We start from the raw sequence: 6,602 nt of genomic DNA, 5'->3' as shown, positions 1-6,602 counted from the left end.
TGAACTTCAAAACCCATAAATCCTGTGAGGTGACGTCAAGCAAACTAGACTCCGTTTGTTCATGTTTACCGACTGAGCCGGCACACTGGGATGACAAAAGGTCTAATTTTAGTATGTCTCCTCTTTCTCTTGCAGGAGTTGAAACATTTTGCAGTATGTTTATGTTGACGCGATATAGTGATTATTGTGAGGCCTTGATTTGTTTTGGTTCTGCAGTCCCACTAACATTTCAATACATTACATCTCAAATAGGACCTTTTCTTATTTGTGCAAATCACTAAGGAAACTAGCCATAACTCCAGTTTCCAGCAGCTCTTGTACTACCGCATTAATGGTGAGCAGGACTACTACACGGACGTTGCTTCCAGGTCTGGGACAAAAATGGTTATGAAATGGTTATGATACTTAAAATTTTTTAGTAAAATTAGAGATGATGAGTTTAATAACTTTCTTTTTTGAGGGTCGCACCTTAATTTAATTAGGAACGCATACAGGATGAGTTACGTGAACTGTCAAGGTAAGTCAGCATTACTTAATTTTAGCTTGAGCTGATTGAAAAGAAACAAAATTAGTATTTTCTTTAAGACTGTAAAATGCCTTTTTTTTCATTTTAATTTTTTAACCTGTGCTCAAAGAACTTCACAGACACGGAAATACTTGTTTGTTCTTTTGTATTTATTTTTTTTTAATTTCTGGAAGTGATTAATCGCTACACGACTCTTTGGCATGGCAACCTGTTGCTAGCTAAACTTGGAGATCACACATCCACAACAATCAAAGCCCTGACACAGCATATTTAAAGTAATGATCCCAATAAAACTAAGTTAATTATTTAAACGTATGCATTAGAAAAATCTAATTAAAATAAAATTGAACAAATACGCAGGTGAAAAGTTCCAATAATCCAGAACAGGCAGATAAACCAAGGCCAAGTATTAAAAAAAAGTTCAATTCACTCACTCACTTTAAGGACTTAACAGTTCTGTATTTACAGCTCAGTGTAGTCTGCTTGAAATTCACTATATCTACATGTTTAGTAGTCTTGACTAGTTGGTTGACTTTTGCAAAGAAAATGTCAGTGAAACACAAAAGACAAAACTTTACAATGAATTTAAATGCTTTGAAAAGATGCAGAGACTTTAAATTGATTAAAAAGCTCCAGGGGCTGAGAGACCACTGCAAAGCTGAGTGATAATTTCATATTGTTTTGGTGAGTAAAATATCTTACATTCATTTGATGGATTGTTAGTATGAAAACACTGATTGGAGCAGCTTTAAAAAGAGCATTAAAATTGTTAAATGTAACCTTTTCTCCACCTATCAGTTTTGATTGTAGCATAGTGTTTTCATCTTTGTCCAGATTTAATGCTTTTCCTCATTTATTCGCTGCAGATTTACAGCAGAAGAGAATAATACAGGTAGGAACGTTACCACAGATTATATGATGACTCCTCACAAGGGCCAGAAGGCCCTTCACCCTCTTCTTGTTGGGATGTGTGTTGGCACATTCCCCCCCCATGGCTGGTAACCAGCAGGCCGCAGGCCCAGGGCACGAGGAGGTGAAATGTCAAGAGCAAAATGTAAATTCATGCTGACAAGCGATGCAGAAAACATGTTCTCTGCGACTCAGGGAACCTTGATATTTCACAAAGTCAAATGAACATGTCAGCCAACACTGCAGGGCAACCATTGGGTTATTTAAAGAGGAGGCTCAGAAAGCAGGCCGGTGTTACGTTACATGCAGGAGGGACTGTTTTTCATGTAGCTCAGCAGGCAAAGCTCTCCTCTGATTGTGGTTGTTATCCTCCTTCCACAGTCTCGCTCCGCCTGTGAGCCATCACCGAGTCCCACAGTGAGATACAATGACGATGAGACACGAGAGGACACACAGTGGTTCACGTTGGACCGTCATTACAAAACTGCTGCGCTCTCACCCACCAGGTCCGCTGTTGGACCCAGATCCTGCACGTTATCTGTCCCAATACACCAAGCTCCCCAGAACATCATGTGGCCCACAGCCTGAGCTATGATTAGCAGCAGGACAGCACCGGGACTCAAACCCCCTTCATCCAGGCTGCATTATAAGCTGAAAAAATAAAGATCAGAGTCTGGATGCTTTGGAACCGATGACTTTATAAATATGATATCAGAGTCTACTGTGAAACTGTGATCTGGACGGCACTTGTACCTCATGTCTTTTGCATCACTATGATAGAAGAAGCGTGGCTCTGTGAATGTCGCTGTCAGTCTTAGATGCACTTTGGTCCAAACTGAAATATCTCAGCAACCACTGGATGGACAGTTCCGGGGAAGTGGAATTAATCCTGGTTAAAATCCTGACTTTCCCTCTAGCACCACCGGCAGGTTGACATTTTAGGGGTTTTCAACTGACAAAACTATAACAACGACTGAACAGCCTGTCACACTAAGATTCAGACTCTTATATTGGACCTCTATCATTACTATCCAAATAAAGATGTTCATATCAGCCCAAAACTCTATGCTAAGATAAGGAACATGGCAGAGATTACTGTCAATTCCTGCCAGTATGGATTGAGACTATGAGCCTTATGTGCCTCATCTGCTGCCCCTCCTTGATAGCCAGCTTTTCACTACATTTTTATTGCATCCGACTGTTTAAAGGACTTAAAGCTGCCTGATCAGTTAAAAGGTAATCATCAATGCTGTTTCTATTATATTCATAATATTTAAGTTTGAATATATTGATTTTGTGTCATTATGTGGACAAGATTTGTCACTAGAAAAATTAGCCTGGGACCAAAATTCTGCTCAAGGTGGCCAGGTCCTGTGGTTGAAATCATGCATAAATTATCACCCCTCCACTGCCGTGCTCATACTGAACCCTGCACTTCTCCCGATACTTCTTTGTGCTTTGCTCAGTTTTATCTTATGGTGAATTTGCTGGGATGTCCATCCCCGTGCCACTCTTTAAGCACACACCGGAATGAGCCAGACCAGCAAATTGCCAAAAAGGTGATCACACTTGCTAATAATTAATTAATCAAGTGCATTTGATTAGCACTGCCTGACTGCTTCTTTACCCTCTTAATTCAGCAAGGGTGTGCTTAATTTTTCACAGGTCTGCATAGAGCCCTGTTAAAACTCTTTTTCACATGAAAGTACGCCCCGTGATAATGATCCTCATAAAAAAAATTATGATGTTTTTTAAAGAATACTACTGAAATTATGGAGCATCATAGTGCTAGAAAAATAAGTAATGTGAATTAAAATATGCAAGATTTGGACCCCTTTGTGCTTTGGACCTGTAACTTATGGTACTTTTATAAAGGTATCTACCATTGCAACACACACTGATGGAGTGTTTTTAAACACAGAACAAGAACTGTGAATTTTTCCACCCATATAGTATCAAAAATGTTTTTGAATGGGATCTTTTACCAAAAACCATTACATCTTACATAGAGGCCAATGAACACTCATGGATATCTATTAATATACATTTCAAATTGATGGGAAAATAAACATAAAACTAAAGATTAAAGTGCTTAATTGATGTGTCTGCTCATCGTTCTGTACCAAATTCTTTTTATGCCTGGGTTAATTCATAGCTAAAGAGCTCCCTTTTCAGCAGAGGATGTCCTGATGACACTCTCTGAGATCACGCTCCCTTCTGTCATGGTGTACATGAGCTTTCGCTGGCTGTGCTCATGAGTAGTTCCGTTTCTGATGTCATGCCTGCTGCACTCAGACACGAATAATTCAATGAGCTCTTGATGTGACTGAGAGTTAAATGAAGCTTCAGTGCCACACTTAACACAAACCGAAAGATGCAAAGAAGAATGTCAACATTTACAATGCAGACATGACTGCTGATCTCACAGCAAACAGAGCATGCAGTGGAGTAAAGAACATATGTTGCATATGGCCAAGAGGGGACTGCTAAAAACAACCGTGACCCTACTCTGCAGTGATACAGAACAAGGTCCAGAATACAGCATCACACACAAGGACAGAAAAGTGCTATCAGTGTTTGAAATGTTAACATCCTTGTCAGTCCCTAAATAGAAGCTAATTGCAGCAGGAAGCAGCGTGTTTTTAGGCTTTTTAGCGAAGTGGTGAGGGGCACAAAGCCAGACAGAAAAAGACATGTGATGTGACCAAGGGATGTGTCCATGTGAAAAGATTTCTGTCACTGAGGCCACATTTGACACAGCCAGCCACATGTTGGCCTGATAATGTCAATATCATTTCCTTCATCAGCTGTCAGCTCAATGCCCGCTCCTTGTCACTAAAACAGTGTGAAAATAAAGAACTCCCACACTTGGTGACAGTGCTTGAGCTGCACAATAAACCCCCTTGAGTCCTAGAGTCAGTAATTAAGGGGCATCCAAATGTTTTCCCCCCTCTACAGTCTGCTGCATCACTGACAACAATCTTTAATGGAACAGTTCAACATTTAGGTTAAGACACTTTCTTGCTGAGAGTTAAGATGAGAAAATTGTACAGCAGTCATGTCTGGGTGCCAATACAAAGCCTAAGGCATCAGTCAGCTACTTCAATTTAGCCTGGCTCACTCCAAAGTTAACAAAACACACCTGCATCATTAACATCTGGTTCAGACCAAGTTTAGCTTGTTTTTTTTTTTTTAATTAAAGTAATGTCATGTGTTTGGCAGGGGAAAAGTCCGATGACTCACTTCTGTCATGGTGTAGCCTACTGAAGTGCAAATTTTGCAACCTCCAGCTGCTTCAGGGTATTAAAGGTTAACTACAGCGGAGGTGGCCCATCTGCATACAGGCCCTGCGAAAGTACTCATTAAAAAACTGCAGAGTAATCCAAGCTATGCAACCGAACCGGGGGCTTGAAGAACCCTTCCATCGTGAAACCCATAAACAGCACATGATACAAGCTTAATGTTTATGTGCTGCCTGTATGTGAAGTTACACCCCCCACCTCACCCTCATTCTGTCACGCATGTAAGTCTGTCAGGTCCAGCTTGACGTGTGGGGGAGGGACCACACAACGCACATGCCAACTGCACAAAAACATGTGCAGAGCCCTGAGCATCTTCCTCATCCTTCCCTCCCAAAAACTGTGTTGGTGTAATCAGATTACACTGTCAGTAGAGTTGTGCCTGGCTGCTGCCAGTAGCACAGATCCATAACTTATCGAAAGCTGATTAACACATCAACCCCCGTGCTTGTGCCTGCTAAGAACGAGGAGCTGTGCGGTTGTCAGGATTACTTAAGTGTGAACCAAAGACTGAGGCTTCCAGATGTGAGAGCAGTGCATTAACCGTCACTGCTATAACCACAAGCTCCTGTCACTGTGACACTTCAAGCTGGGCTTTACATTTTAAAATATACTTTAATAATCGCACAATAGTTTACTGTAATATTAAAGAAAAAAAACCAAATAGGGTATAATGAGGTGGAGGCAGATGAGCTGCGACAGCAAATGGTGTCTCATTACGAATCCAAACGTCATTAAAGGATGCAGCTGCTTCTGACCTTTGACATGGATTGAGAAAATCTCTCGTTTGATATCTTGAGTGCCTCCTTCAGCACTGCAATTAAATCTGAGCTGAAAGCTCTGCGCTGCTCCTTTTCAGCTCCCTTGGGATCTCAGACTGTAGGATGCCTCCTGGTGGTGACTTCTGGCAGTCAGATGACATCTAGAAATCCTCCGCCAATTGCCTAATGAGCTGTAATTTTCACCAATAGCAGAGCTACTTTAGGATTTTTTTTTTTTTTTTTTTGCAGGGTTGGCTTCTGCAAAAGGCCCGTCTTGTGCAGCCATGGCAGGATGGTAAATTGGAGCTGGCGCGATGAGTCCTGACAGCAGTACAGTCTTGGCCACGAGCACAAACTGCCGTGCTTATGTAACCAGCCTATTGTTACCGCCCTGTCACTGCCATTAAAATTCATAGGATTCACATGAAAATGCGACCCAAACAGCTGTCTGCTGCTGCAGCGGAAGATTGAGAAGCAGGCGGATGGATGAGATTCAAATGAGCTAAAAGTGAAAGCACCACACAGATGGCCAGTCCACTGAACTCTTGGTCCCGTTTCAGCCTATAGGTCACTGTACTGGGGACAACTGGGCCCTCTCTAAAGAGCAGAGGAGGCACAGTGAAGGCAGCACTGGGAACAACTCAGCTGACACTCCTTCACACCTTGATGACAAACCCCATCTGTTTGTAGCAGTACTCGAATGATCACATGAGGATTATTTATAGCTGCAGGTGTAAAACACTCCTCTAGATCAGTCGTTTTGCTTTCTGATCTGCATCACAAAAAAGGTAAAGAGTTGAACGGTTATATCAAAGAACTCTTTTCTATTGTTGTGTTTTGATATTATTCCTTTTACAAGGGAAAATAAGCATTTTTCATCCTGTTAGACATCTTTAACCCTTCACATTTACTTTGCAACTCACTGAAGGGCATTACAATGCAGAAAGCCGAGTGTGGATTTAAATGTCTCTTTAATTGGGATCAAGGGATTTCCTCATTATCGGCAGAGACAAAAGGAAAATGGCAAAACAGCAACCAAAAGTAATTTAAATATAGATTCACACAGCTCATACTCCCTGGAGAATAAACCACGAAAGTTGAGAAAAC

The sequence above is a fragment of the Pundamilia nyererei genome, unplaced genomic scaffold (genome assembly GCF_000239375.1).
Source record: "Pundamilia nyererei isolate P.nyererei 1_Seehausen unplaced genomic scaffold, PunNye1.0 scaffold00025, whole genome shotgun sequence".
NCBI classification, from domain to species: Eukaryota; Metazoa; Chordata; class Actinopteri; order Cichliformes; family Cichlidae; genus Pundamilia; species Pundamilia nyererei.
Note: the sequence above shows the minus strand (reverse complement) of the source record.